A 16,282-nucleotide genomic window follows, 5' to 3' on the forward strand; every position below is an offset into this window, starting at 1 on the left:
TAATAAATATTAGTTAATTTTTTTTTGTTTATTGAAAGTTTATTTGTGTATAGAAAAGTAATTGAAATTTTATTTTGTGCATATAAAGGTGAAAGAAATATATTGTTGGTTTGTCACATGTGTTTTTACAATAACAAACATGACAGTCATTGCCTTTAAAAAAATATATTTAATGTCAGATACACTCATTTAATGTTGGATAATGACTAACATCAAACGTGAACCAACATGATAGGTTAAAAATGTGGTCACTCTTTAATGTCAGTCAATGCTCAGCATAAGTCCATATAATAAGTCTGAATATAATAACACTTTCATCAAGATCACCTATCCGTATAATAACACTTTCATCGATGTGGATCACCTATCCGTCATCGTGCCTTTTTTAACATTGACAGACGTTAAAGCCAAATTGTATATTAGTGAATTGGAATATAAGTAATTAAATTTGATCAAAATGTATGTAATCAAGGAATTTTGGAGCAATTGGAGAACAAAACATTGGGAAATAAAAGTTGAAAAGTGAAGTTTAGCATTTCAACGCTTGGAGTGGTTATTGGTGATCAAATGCTGTTCCTGCATCGATACAATATCATTACGAAACAAATGGAATTTGAAGGCTCGAGATCGTGGATATTGCTTCGGGAGCAAATGATTGATACGTCGACACTACGAAACAAATATCAACTATCACATATGAAAATTTGAAGTTCTAACTTCATGAAAAAAATGAATATATAATTATTATCAAACTATGTTCATGTCAACAAATTTTTAAAGGTTTGACATTATAAAATAACTCGAGATATTCAAGTTCCGTCATTTTAGATTAATATATATTTTTTTATTAACTAATTTATAAACATGTTTAGAGATATTTGGATACCCTAGACTTGTTTTGTACCATTAGTTTATGTATGGGAATATTTATGATTATGTGTTATACTAATAAACGGTCTAATCAATACTTAGGTTACACAATCATTTTGGTCAACGTTCATTTAAAATTTTATGTTTTTATCAATTTGATTTACCATATTTTATTTTTTATCTTGTAGAATATAAATTTATATTAATTTTGAGATGCTTAAAAACATTTCATATGTAATGTTAATTTCAAGTTTAGATTTTCTTATTTAATAGGTTGAAGAAGTTTGACTCAAATACCTCAGATTTTCGATTTGTTTATAACTAACATTCTGTAACGGTGAGCTGGTATAACCTTATAAATACCACTGATTTCGAATTCAAAAGAGAGAGTTATCATCATTTCTTAGTTTTCTGCAAACAAAAATTTGTAAGCAATTTTCATTAAGTAAAAAGATTTCAGATCTTCCCGTGGACGTAGGCATTTTTGCTGAACCACGTAAATACTGTGTCTCTTTTCTTCTTCCCTTATCTTTCTGGTTCAATTGAGTATTTTCTTACTGCAAATCAAGCGTCGATCGTTTACATTATAAATTGCATCAAGTAATCAAGTTATCGAGTGAATCGTGCATCAATTCATCACTATCGAGTAGGTCCGAGTACATTGTTTTCACCTTCGAGTTGCACCAAGTATCATTGAAGAACTGTCGAGAACGATCGAGTATTAACTATGTTATCATCGAGTTGCATCGAGGATTTAACAGAGACCGATAAGACGAGAATGGAATTCTGATTGAGGATAGAGAAGCGAACAGTCTAGCGTCGAGTTCTGTGTATCGAGGATATGGCAGAATTGATTTGAGCCATTTCTTCATCTCTTCAACGGTGATCTTGAGTATTTGAGACTTGTGAAGGGTTATCAGCCCAACAATTATTGCTATTAGAGTGCTTAAAGGTCATTAAAGTCATCCTTCTTGGAGCTTTAAGATTTTCAAGAAATCAAGACTCAATACTCGTTTGATTCAAAAACGGTCGTTGCAAGGTATGAGATCGAGAATGTTAGCCCAACACTATGAAAGCCCAACATCAAAGCCATTCTTGGACAGCAACGAGCACACAAGGCCCATTTGGACCCATCAACACTTCCAACCACCATATCAGCACAAGAAAGAGTAGACATGGAGCTCACAACATATGGGACTTTGGTCCTGAATCTTAGTGACAGTATTCTGAGGCAAGTAATTGATCAAGACACAACCTACAAGATGTGGGTCAAGCTAGAAGGTCTGTTTGCCATAAAGGATCTCCCCAAAATGATGTATCTCAGGGAGAAGTTCTTTACATTCAAGATGGATTATGCCAAGCCTCTTTCAGAAAATTTGGATGAATTCAAGAGGATAGTCTCATAGTTCAAGAACCTTGGTGAGAAAATTGCCAATGAGAATGAGGCTTTTGTGCTATTAAACTCTCTACCCGAAGCCTATAAAGAGGTGAAGAATGCGTTGAAGTATGGCAGATAATTAGTCACCATTGATGCCATCATCTCAGCATTCAGAACAAGAGAACTAGAACTTCGGTCAGTGAAGAACGAGCAGCTTAATGCAGAGGAGTTGTTTGCCAAGGGGAAGAACAAGCAGAACCAGTCTAAGGGTAATAAAAACCAGTCAGGTGAAAAGCACAAGCCAAAAGACCAAGTTGAGATGGAATTACTGCAAGAAAAAAGGTCACCTTATGAGAGATTACTGCAGTCTAAAAAGGAAAAACCAAGAAAAAGAGAAGGATTAGAAGGGGAAATAACCAAAACTATCACTGATTGAAGGTTCCTATTTTTAATCTGATGCCTTAGCCTCCACCAGAAATCAAACCAACCAAACCAGTCCTCGTGGGAAGCATGATTGGGTACATAGGCAACAATAAAGCCTGCAAAATAAAGTAGTTAAGTGCCTTTAAAGCTAAAGGGCAGATCAATCAAGTTTCTCATAAATGTTAGATATGTACCTTTGCTAAAGAGAAACTTGATATCTCTGGGCATGTTGGACTCCATTTGGTGTGAATGGAGAGGAAAATGTGATGCTCTTGAAGTGATCAAGGATTCCAAAGTTGTGTTGGTTGGTGAGAAGGTCAATGACCTATACATTGTGAGAGGAGTAGAGATGATGAAAAGTGCCTACACAGCTTCAACATCAAGCTTGACAGAGGCTGATTTGTGGCATAAAACACTCTCTCATATTAGTGCAAAAGGGATGCAAACTCTGTCCAAGCAAGGAATCTTGCCCAAAACTTTTCAATGAGCACCTTTCCTTTTGTGAGCATTGCATTTTAGGTAAAGAAACTAGGCAAAGCTTCACAAAATCTCAGCACACCACGAAAAGAGCATTGGACTATGTCCATTTTGACCTATGGGGACCATCTTCTACACCAAACCTTTGTAGCTCAAAGTATTTTCTAACCTTTATAGATGATTTTTCTTAGAAAAACTATAAAGTTTAAAGAATGGAAAGCTATGATAGAAAATGAAACATCTATAAGGTTAAAATACTTTAGAACCGATAATAGGTTTGAGTTTTGCAATGAACATTTTGATAAATTTTGTAGTCATAATAGTATAACTAGACATAGAATAGTGAGATATATACCTCAACAAAATACGATTGCTGAGAGGTTAAATAGAACCATAATGGAAAGAGTTAGGTATTTGCTCTCTGATGTTATCTTAGGGGAAATATTTTGGGCAGAGGTTGCATTTTATACTTTGTATACCTTAAATAGGTGCCCTCACACATCTTTAGATTTGCTTACACATAAGGAAAAGTGGACTAAATATCCCCCTAACCTAGATTATCTCAAGGTCTTTGGATGTGTAGGGTTTCTACACCAAAATAAGGAAAAGTTAAAGGCCAGCAGTCAAGTGTATATTTGTAGGCTTTACAGAGGGTGTCAAATGGTTCAAAATGTGGCATCCTATTGAGAGGAAGTTTCTAGTGAGTAGAAACATCACCTTTAGGGAAGAGGAGATGTTTATGCAAAAGGAGAAAAAGGTAGAGGATGAAGAAGAGTCATCTAACACTAGTTTTAAGGTAGAGTTACCATCCGAGCAACCAAATGAGTCTAGCCAACCTAGTAACACGGGAGAAACAGAAGAAAATGTAGAGGAACATGAGGAGACATCATGTGAGCAGCCTGATTTAAGCCAATATGTCTTAGCTAGGGATAGACAAAAAAGAACTATCACACCTCCAACTAGATATACTGAAGTGAATTATATGAATCTGATTTTAAATGTTGTAATAGCTCCTACTAGCCAAAAACCAACTACCTTTGAGGAAGCAACAAGTTTTGCTAATGTAAGGGATTGGATTGAGGTAATGAATGGGGAGATGCATTCACTAAGGGTGAATGACCCTTGGTCCTTTATTCCTCTACCAAAAGGGTATAAACCTATTGCTTCTAAATGGATTTTTAAACTTAAAGAAGGAATAGACCATGCTAAGATTTAAAGCCTAGATTTAAAGCTAGATTGGTTACTAAGGGGTTCACACAAAAAAAAGGAATAGACTATGCTGAGATTTTCTCTCCTATTATAAAATAGACTTCAATAAGATTTCTTCTATCCTTAGTTGCTCAAAATAATCTAAAATTATATTAACTAGATGTCAAAACTTCCTTTCTTCATGGACATCTAGAGGAGACAATCTATATGACGCAACCTAAATATTTGAAGTTAAAGGAAAAGAAAATCTCTTTTGCTTACTCAATAAGTCTATATATGGGTTAAAACAATCACCTAAATGCTAGTATAAGAGATTTAATGTCTATATTTCTAGCATTGGGTTCAAAAAAAGCTCATTTGACATATGTGCTTATGTAAACACAGGTTTTTAAAAGGATAAAGTTTACCTACTCATATATGTAGATGACATGTTGCTAGCTGATAGGTTTAAAGAAGATCTAACCTATGTTAAAAATGTCTTAAAAAGAGAGTTTGATATGAATGACTTAGGAGAAGCAAGTAAGGTCCTAGGAATAGAAATCCATAGTAATAAAAAGGAGTCTATTCTAAGCATCAGTCAGTCCAACTATTGTGAGAAAATCCTTCAAAGGTTCAACATGATTGATCCAAAACCTGTGAGTTTATCCATTGCCCAACACTTTAAGCTTTCCTCAGCTAACTCTCATAAGGATTCTAACCAACAACACCAGAAACAGATGGCTGTCATACCCTATAATCAAGCTGTCGGAAGCCTATGTATTTAATGATTTCTACTAGATGTAACCTCTCATATTTAGCTAGCTTATTTAATAGATATATGTCTAATCTTGGTAAGAGACACTGGAAGGCTACTAAATAGATCCTAAGGTATCTAGTTCTGTTTAAAAACATTAAGTTAGTCTATCAAAGGTCAGCTGAACCAAAACTAGAGCTTTATAGATATGTTGATGCTGACTATGCTTGTGTTTGGACAAAAGGATGTCCTTAGTAGGTTATCTTTTCCTTTTTGGTCCTAATCTAATTAGTTGGAAAGCATCACTTCAGCCTATAGAAGCCATATCTACAACTAAAGCTGAATATATGGCTCTAACTGAAGCTACCAAAGAGGCTTTGTGTCTCAAGGGACTGGTGAAAGACTTTGGAATAGATCAAACAGTAGTGAACTCTACTGTGATAACCAAAGTGCTATCCATTTGTCCGAAATCCATAATTCCATACCAGAACAAAGCATATTGATATCAAATATCACTTCATTAGAGATAAAATTTAGACAGGGAAGATAGAAATTTTAAAAATCCATACATCTGACAATGCAGCTGATATGTTAACTAAACATGTTACAAAGCTTAAATTGTTTAAATCTTTAGAACAAGTTGGTTTTCAGCATCCAAACACAGGGTATACAATTCGGTTAGAATCAGGAAGATCATGAAGATTGCAAGGCATTGGAGTCAAAATGGAGAATTTGAAGATGTTTGACTCAAATACTTCAGATTTTCAGTTTGTTTATAATTAGCATTTTGTAATGGTCGACTGGTATAAACTTATAAATACAACTATTTTCGAATTCAAAAGAGACAGATATCATCATTTCTTAGTTTTCTATAAACAAAAATCTATAAGAAATCTTCATTAAGTCAAAAGATTTCAGATCTTTCGTGGACGTAGGTTTTTTTGCCGAAACATGTAAACACTTTGTCTATTTTCTTCTTCCTTTATCTTTCTTCTTCAATCGAGTATTTCCTTACTGCAAATCGCACGTCAATTGTTTACATTACAAATCGCATTAAGCAATCAAGTTATCGAGTCAATCGTGCATCAATTCATCACTATCGAATAGGTTCGAATATATCGTTTTCACCTTCGAGTTGCACCGAGTATCATTAAAGAACCGTCGAGTATGATCGAGTATTAACTCTGTTATCATCGAGTTACATCGAGGATTTAACAGAGACCAGTCAGACGAGAAGGGAATTCTGATTGACGATCGAGTAGCAAGCAGTTGAGCGTCGAGTTCTGAGTATTCGAGGATTTAGCATAATTGATTAGAGCCATTTCTTCATCTCTTCAACAGTGATCTTGAGTATTTGGGACTTTTGAAGGGTCATCTGCCCAACATAGGTATTTACAACGGTGATCTTCAATACATTTGTATATTTAAAAGTATAATTAGGACTTATTTTAACAGAAATTACAAATTATGACATGAATCACCTACTTTTCTTCATCTTCTTGCTTTTTCTTTGTACGTTTCACTTTTAAAGATGTGTCCTTATTTATGAGGAAAAAATATTTTTCCTTCATTCTCAAGAAACAATATTGTCAATCTCATTTTCATCATTCATTCATCGAATTATTTATTTTCTGGACTTTTCGACTCATCCTTTCACGGATTACTTGTTGTTTCAAGTTGTTCGAAAACAGATTGTGAAGATTAGCTTCTCTTCTGTGATATGGACACCCACTTAACCTCTGAAATAGTAGAGATCAAACAAAAGTAGTAATTGAACATTAATCTCCTTTTGTTTGGGTGTAACTTAAACACTGAAGAATTTAAGGGGAATCTTTTTGGATCTTTAAAAGAGATTGAAGACAAAGATTCTTCAGCCAGTACTACTTGTTTCTCTTTTTAGATCAACCTCTACTATAGTTATGTAATATGAATTTGCAATTCTTCTTGAAACTGACTCTAGTTGATTGTATCCTCGTCTAGCTCTTGAGGTAGGTATAACGTAACCTCTTCTTTCTGAAGTTTCTTCTGTGTTGGAGAAAGTCCAGGCCTTTCCTAAAAATTCTTGATACTTTTATATATATAGTTATATTGTGGTTGTTGAGTTGTGAAATGATTAATGATTTCTGTGCAATTAAACTCAGTTACTTGGAAGTATGTTTTATTTTTTGGTTGGTTTATCTGAATTTCAAACAAAATTTTGTCGAATTTTTTTATAGATTTTTATTTAATAAAGTTTTGCTAGCCACCTATTATTTGAAAATCATCATAGTTTAATTTAATTTGGTCATGCTCTTATATCATGGAAATTCATTTCTCTTTGTTGGGCTAACCACTCTTCACAAGGTCTAAATACATAATGTTAATGCTAGGAAGATGAAGAAATGACTCATAAATATTCTGCCAAATCCTCGATACTCGAAACTCGATGCTCGACGTCTTCGTACTCGGTCCTCGATGAGAATTCCCTTTTTCATCTGACGAGTCTCTGTTAAATCCTCAATGGAACTCAGTGACAACTGCACTAATACACGATTGTACTCGACGGTTACTGAACGATTATCGGTGCGACTCGAAGTGAAAATGATGAACTCAAAGCTACTCGATAGCAAAGAACGATGCACGATTGACTCGATATTCAGATTACTCGATGCGACTTTAATGGTGAATGAATGGCACACGATTTGTAGTAAATAAAACACTCGTATGAACAAGAAAGATAAGGCAATAAGATGAGACACGGTGTTTACATGGTTCGACAAGATTGCCTACATCCACGGGAAGATCTGAATTCTTTTACTGATGAAGATTGTGTTCAGTTTTGTTGTTTACAGAAAACTAAGGAAAATGATGGTAACTCTTTGTATTGAATTTAAAATTAGTGGTATTTATAAAATATACTAGCTGACTGTTTACAAAGTTAGTTAGAAACAAACAAAAAAATGAGATATTTGTGTAAAAGCTTCTTCAAATTCTCCACCTTGATTCCAATATCTTGCAATCTTCTGATCTTCCGGATTCTGACCGATCTGTCTACCCTGTGTCTAGAAGCTCAAAGCCAACATGTTCTAAACATTTAAACAAATTAAAATGCGAAACAAGTTTTGTTAACAAGGCTATTGCATTTTCTGAAGTATGAACCTTTAAAATTTCTATCTCCCCTGTCTCAATTTTATCTCTAATGAAATGATACTTGATATCGATTTGTTTAGTTCTAGTGTGGAATTATGGATTTCGAGACGAATGGATAGCAAGTTGGTTGTCACAGTAGAGTTTCACTACTGTTTGATCTATTTCAAAGTCTTTCAACAATCCCTTGAACCAAAATGCCTATTTGATTGCTTCTGTTAAAGCCATATATTCAGCTTTTGTTATAGATAAGGCTACTATAGGCTATAGTGATGCTTTCTAGCTAATTAGAGTAGGACCATAAAGGAAAAGGTAACCTGTTAAGGAACTCCTTTTGTCCAAATTACCAACATTGTCAGCATCCAAATATCTATAAAGCTCTAAGTTTGGTCCAGCTGACCATTGGTAGACTAATCTTGAGTTTTTAGAGCAAACCAAGTATCTTAGGATCTATTTAGTAGCCTCCCAGTGTCTCTTACCGGGATTAGACATATATCTATGAACTAAGTTAGCTGAATAAGAGAGATCAGGTTTAGTAGAAATAATTAAATACATTAGGCTTTCGACTGCTTGACTATAGGGTATGATAGTCATCAGTTTATGATGTTCTTGGTCAGAATCTTTAGGAGAGTTAGCTGAGGAAAGCTTAAAGTGCTAAGTTTTGCAAACTTGATTGAAGGTTTTGGAAAAGAAAATATTATTTTACCTAGAGGAACAAAATTTACAATTGACAATGTATTGTTCTCTAGTCAATAAAAAGTTTTAAAGATATACGTTATAATGGTTATCATATTAAGACTGATAGTAAGAATAATGTGGAATATCTATATATCATATCTACTGTCTCAAATGAAAAACGTATATTGGAAGAGTTTCCTGCTTTATCTTCTAAATTATATTATACTCATATATGAGTAATTGAAACATATGCAACAATGAGCCTAAAGTTCATGAATCCAAACATAGTTGCAATTTGACATGACTGATTGGGTTATCCAGGATCTATAATGATGAGAAGAATTGTTGAGAATTCAAATGGACATCCATTGAAGAGTCAGAAGATTCTTCAATCTAATGAATTATCATGTGATACTTGCTCTCTAAAAAAATTCATAATTAGACCATCACCATCTAAAGTGGCGACTGAATCACCTGCATTTTTAGCACAAATTCATGGTGATATATATGGACCCATTAATCCACCAAGTGGATCATTTATATATTTTATGGTATTAATAGATGCATCCAACAGATGATCACACGTGAGCTTATTATCAAGTCGAAATCTTGCATTTGCAAGATTACTTGCTCAAATAATTAAGATAAGAGCACAATTTCCTGATTATACAATTAAGACCATTCGTGTTGATAATATTTGTGAATTTACATCTCAGGCTTTTGATAATTATTGTATGTCAATTAGGATAAATGTTGAACATCCTGTAGCTCATGTTCATACACAAAATGGCTTAGTAGAATCATTTATAAACGTTTGCAATTAATTGCAAGACCATTACTTATGAGAGCTACGCTTCCTTCATCTATATGGGGACATGCTATTTTACATGCATCGTCACTTGTACGCATTAGGCCAGTAACTTATCACAAGTACTCGCCATTACAATTAGCTTATGGTCATGAGCAAAATATTTCCCATTTGAAAACTTTTGGGTGTGTAATATATGTTCCACTTGCTCCACCACAACGCACTAAGATGAGTCCTCAAAGAAGGTTAGGAATATATGTTGGATATGATTCCTCATCAATGATTAAATATCTTGAGCCTATGACGGGTGATGTATTTACTGCACGATTTGTTGATTGTCATTTTTATGAGACAATTTTTCAAACATTAGGGGGAGAAATTAAGAACTTGGAAAAATAAATTATATGGAGTGCATTGTTATTGTCTCATTTAAATCCCCGTACAGATCAATGTGAACTTGAAGTACAGAAAATAATTCATTTGTAAAATATAGCAAATTAATTACCAAATGCATTTATAGATGCAAAGAAAGTAACTAGGTCACATATACTAGTTGCAAATGTTCCATCGAAAATTGATAGCTCAGCATAACAAGTTATCATTAATGAGTCTGGAACACGCTAGAAGCGTGATAGACCAGTGGGTTCCAAAGATAAAAGTCCCCAAAAACGAAAAATAACTCAGTGAAAAAGACTTGGTTGAGGATGTAAATACCAATAAAGTAATTCTCGACATAATTAGTGAGGAAGGTGAAATACCTAAAAATAATAATGAGATCTCAATATACTATGTCATGATAGGAAAAAGGTGGAATCGAACTAATATAATTATTGACAAATTTTTTGCGTATAATATTGCTCTTGATATAAAAATGAGGATTTTGAACCAAAATCTGTTGAAGAATGTCGACATAGAAAAGATTGGCTTCATTGGAAAGAAACAATCGACGCATAATTAAATTCACTTTTAAAACGTCAGATTTTCAGACCAATAGTCCAAACATCAGAAGGTGTTAAACCTGTGGGATACAAATGGATATTTGTGAGCAAAAGAAATAAAAATAATGAGATCACAAGATATAAAGCAAGACTAGTTGCATAAGGTTTTTCACAAAGGCCTGTTATTGATTTTGAGGAGATGTATTTTCCAGTGGTGGATGCAATTACATTAAGATATTTAATTGGCTTGACTGTGTATAAAAATCTAGATATGCATCTTATGGATGTAGTCATAGCATATTTATGTGGATCTCTTGATAATGATATTTATATGAAAATCCCATAAGGATTTAAGGTACGTGAAATATATACATCAAACTCCCGGAAATGATATTCAATAAAGTTACAGAGATCGCTATATGGATTGAAACAATCAAGATGGATGTGGCACAATCACCTGAGTGGATATTTATTGAAAGAATGATATCAAAATAATCCAATATGTCCGTGTGTTTTTATAAAGAAATCACAATACGGATTTGCTATTATAACTGTATATGTTGATGGCTTGAATATAATTGGAACTTCTGAAGAGCTTTCAAAAGCAATAGAATATCTTAAGAAATAATTTTAGATCAAATATCTCGAAAAAACAAAATTTTGCCTTGGTTTGCAAATTGAGCATTTAGTAGATGGAATATTTATTCATCAATCAACTTATACAAGAAAAGTTTTGAAAAGATTTTATATGGATAAAACACACCCATTAAATATTCCAATGGAAGTTTGTTCATTGGATATAAAGAAAGAAATATTTCGACCTCGAGAAGACAATGAAGAACTTCTTGGTCCTGAAGTGCCATATTATCGTGCATTTGGTGCACTCATGTATCTTGCTAATAATACAAGACAAGATATTGCATTTTTGGTAAATTTATTAGCTAGATATAGTTCTTCTCCTACAAAAAGACATTGGAACGGAATTAAGCGTATACTCCGTTATCTTCGAAGAACAATCAATATGGATTTGTTTTATTAAAATAAATCAAATTTTGATCTAATTGGTTATGTAGGTTGTGAATATTTATCTGATCCACACAAAGCTAGATCTCAAACAGGTTATTTGTTGACATGTGGAGGAACTGCTATATATCATGGCGATCGATGAAACAAACTATAACAGTCACTTCCTCAAATCATGTTGAAATTCTTACAATTCGCGAGGCTAATCGAGAATGTGTATGGCTAAGGTCAACGACTCAGCACATTCATGGAACGTGTGGCTTGTCTTCTAATAAAAATCTTCCAACAATATTATACAAGGACAACACGGTTTTCATAGCCCAAATCAAAGGAGAATATATTAAAGGAGATAGAACAAAACATATTTCATCGAAGCTTTTCTACACTCATGATCTTGAAGAACATGACGACATCACTTTACAACAAATTTGTTCGAATGATAACCTGACAGACTTATTTACAAAGGCATTACCAACCGCAACTTTTGAAAAATTGGTGTACAACATTGGAATGCGGCGACTCCTAAATCTTAAATGATGTTTTCATGAGAAGCAGTAATTATATTGTATTCTTTTAAGAGTATGTATTATATGAAATATGTACTCTTTTTCTTTCACTAGGGTTTTTTCCCATGAGTTTTTCCTAGTAAGGTTTTAACAAGTTATATTTCATATATATATGTATGGGCATCTAAGAGGGAGTATTATGAATATTATAATAATAAATAGATGTTCATTGCTTAGTGTTTCAAAGCTACGTGTCATCATTCATGTTGTCCATGTGCCTTGTAATTATTCTTGCTTGGTGTACATGTAAGTCCACATCCTACTTGCCACTTTGTCTATAAATAGTGTCATTTGATGGATCTTAAAATTACACACATATTGGACAAATTCTATACAAATTAGAGAAAGTGGAGAAATTTGAGAATTTTCTCATTTCTTATTTTCTTATTTTTTTATTTTATTTATTTATATATTATGTTTTATTTATTTAATATTTGTTTATTTTAATATTATATTTTATTTTATTACTATCCGTGTTCCTGTTGTGTTCGTCAAATTTACAACATATAGTTAATTATTGCTATGTCGAAAATTTTTAAAGGTTTGACATCATAAACAACTCAATATATTTAGGTTCTATGGTTTATATTTGTTTTGAATAACTAACTTATAAATATGTTTAGAGATGTATGAATACCTATCCTTGTTTTGTACCATTAATTTATGTATGAGAATATCTCATGATTATGTAGTGTTTAGAGATTTGGAATTTGGTTAGATTTGTTTAAGGTTGTTTGGCTTTTATCATAAGATCTATTTTGTAAGATGTCTCAAGAAATGTCTCATAGGATGTCTCGGATTCTTGCAAATTATTTTTTCTTATCTGAAACTTCCTAGATGTTTATTCCCATGATTTTATTTCCTTTTATGGGTTGTTCAGATTTTGTTTTAGAGTTGTTTCCACCTTTCCATTGTATATATTTAAGATGATAGGATTCTCATATTAGGGTTGGCCATCTTGTAGAATATTTGAGCCATCGTTTTTGTGTTTGTACCAAACAATACAAGTATGTCAGTCTATGAGATTGTGAAGCTTTTGTCGTAGATCTTGAATGATTCTCTAGATAATATTCATTTGATCTACTATATTTGGAGAATGGATTCTCATATTTAGGTGGACCTAATTTGTTTCAAATGAAGTAGTCTTCATTTGAAGGTGGAAAGATACAACAAGTTCATGGTAAGAAATAGTCACACACTTAGAGAGAGACCATGAGGTACATTGGGTGGGTTTTTCTTTCTTCGTGGTGGTAGATGTTAATGGATTTTGGATTTTTTAGATCTTACCAGATTTTGTTCATCTATGAATTTAATCTTCTATCTACTTCGATTTTCAGCGTCTTTAGCTATTTATGTTCTCCTAAGCTGAAATTTTTGTTTCAATTACCATGATGACTTCATTCTGTTGGATCATCTTTTTCACTCAACATTTAGTCAATCCTAATTTAGGATTTTTGTTCCTTCAGATTCATTGTTTCTTTGTTTCTTACTTTGAAACTTCTTTCTCTTATTGAAGATAAATTGCTTGTCAGCTTGCCAAACAACCTCTCGTATGTATTTTTTGCATATAGGAATTTGTTGCACATTTTTTCTCGTCCATATAATTTGATATTTGGTGATAACATCTGCTTCTTCTATAAGGTTTTAGTGTGTCATAACAAGATCACAAATATGGCTTCGGAATGTTGTACTACCAATACGGATCAGTGAAGAATTTTGTAAATGGTGAATCATCAAAAGCTTATGTTTCAAGCAATGCTTGAGCTAGTGGGACGGTTTGTATCTTCCTTAAAATGTCTGACTACTGTAGTTTCTAACTTACGTTTCCTTTTCTTTTCCCTGAGACATTTTCTAGTAGTAAAGAAGGGTAATAATATTTTTTCAAATAGAAAATTCTTTTCTCTTTAAGAAGAGTTTGTTTCCGTTAAATAAAGAATTCAAAATAAAAAATTGTAACATGCAAACTTGTGAATTTAGGCTTATTCTTGATTCGATTTTAAAAGGTACCACTACAAGGTAAATTTCCTGTCATGAATTATCGAATGACTCAATTATTCAAGCCTTCGTGTTGTGTTAATACCTTAGTTAAAGAAATAGACCCCTTAAGGTTGAAATAAGTTTCACCCTGTATGCTTTATTCATCAAGATTTTGTTATTGAAAAGGATTGCTTTCATTCAAGCTAGAGTAATTTTTAAAATTCGTGCTCAATTTTCCTTCAACATCACAACACACAATTATAGTTCAGATTCCACCACCAACTTTCACAACAAGGTATGTGTAGTGTTGCCAAAAAAAAAAAAGTTATTCATAAATTGTTATCGTTTTTTATTGTGACTTGAACTCATTTATTGGAGTCCACTTGAATAATTTTTGTTGCAGCTTTATCGTTAATCTAAATTTTTCTAGCAAATTTTTATGACACTTTCAAAGTTAGCTTAGATTTGGATCCTAGAGTAGTAGGAAATATAAGTAATTTTAAGTTTTATTGGAATACTAAATTATTAAGGTTTGTTTAATGAACTTGAGAGTTCATTTGAGATTAATATTGATGTTAAGTTCATTAGTTTCACATTGAATTTGAGGTTAGTGTAGGGGTGGGTAAAGAGATGATTAAGTTCATTAGTTAAGTTTTGGTTGATTAAGTTTGATAAGTTTTCTTAATTTGGTTCTTATGTTTATAAGTGTTAATGTTATGTTTCATTACTTTTGATTGTGGGATCGTTTTAATCTTGAGTTTTGAGAGTTATTCATAAATGCTAATACATTCTTTTGTTTTCACCTTCTACAGAACTTATTTAGTACTGTTGTTGTGCATCTTAAATACACATAACATCTACTTATTACCATCTATTTGGGGTGTGCAGGAAACTTTTTGGATACTGATGGGAAAAATGGATTTTGAAATCTGTACAAATAGTATGTTATCTTCATTAATTCTTGTTATTATATTCTAGAATTATATACCATTTTAAGTGGTTTTGAGAGTTAATTAGAGTAAATTTGTGACTTGACAATTTTTAGGAACTTCCTTTGTTGTTTTGATTATCAAAATTACACCTAGGTGCTATTTAGAAAGTTTTACGAATGACATAGTGTCATTTAGGCATTGTTTGAGTGATTTTGATTGTCATTTGTTGGATGTTCAAAGTTTTAATCGGAACTATTTAGAATGTCTATTTATTATTTTTGCTCTTTATTTCAATAATTTTACTTAACTGTTTATTACTTAAATGACTTTTTTAAGGTTGTTGAAGAACTACCAATGAATGCAATGTATAGACAACAAATACAATTGGAGTTAATTGAATTTTTTATATCAACATTTTATAGTTTATAAAGTTTGTTTTGTTCATCTCTAAATGTATGATACTAATTAATATATATATATATATTTTTTTTTTTTTAACAATATGAATCTTGAATGAATGCTTATTTAGATATACACACTTTGATTATGTGAATTATAAATATTTTTTTCACTTTTAATGTGTAGCAATCTATAAAACACAATAATAACAACATGAATGTGATTCAAGAAACTATAAAAAGTTCTTCAAAAAGCTATAAAAAAATTTGATAAAAGCTATAGAAAGAATTTTTTTTGAACATTTGAAGGTTTATTATTATAGCTTTTATTAAACAAATAGTTGCAGCTTCGAATAAATACATAAATAGATTAAATATGGTTTGCAAAATGCTATACAAAGACAAGTATTTTATAGCGTGTTACTAAATATTACAAATAAAAGGTTGGACTTTTTATAGCATTTTAAAAAAGCTATCAAAAGTCTCATATCTTGAATAGCATGGGTTATCACGATTTTGCAAAAATGCTATAAAAGACTTATTATAGCGGTTTTTTGAAGCTATCGTAGGTCTTTTATCATGTAGTGCTATATGATTCTCAAAGTAGATAATCAGTTGTTCAATCTTTGGAGTTCTAACCGTATGTATATATTGATCAATATACCTTTATGATAGGTTACTGTCTAAACAGTTGATCACTTTCTTTATTGTGAATTGATGTAGTGAATTAGTTAACTTTTTTGTTT

Source organism: Benincasa hispida, chromosome 8, assembly GCF_009727055.1.
Source record: "Benincasa hispida cultivar B227 chromosome 8, ASM972705v1, whole genome shotgun sequence".
NCBI classification, from domain to species: Eukaryota; Viridiplantae; Streptophyta; class Magnoliopsida; order Cucurbitales; family Cucurbitaceae; genus Benincasa; species Benincasa hispida.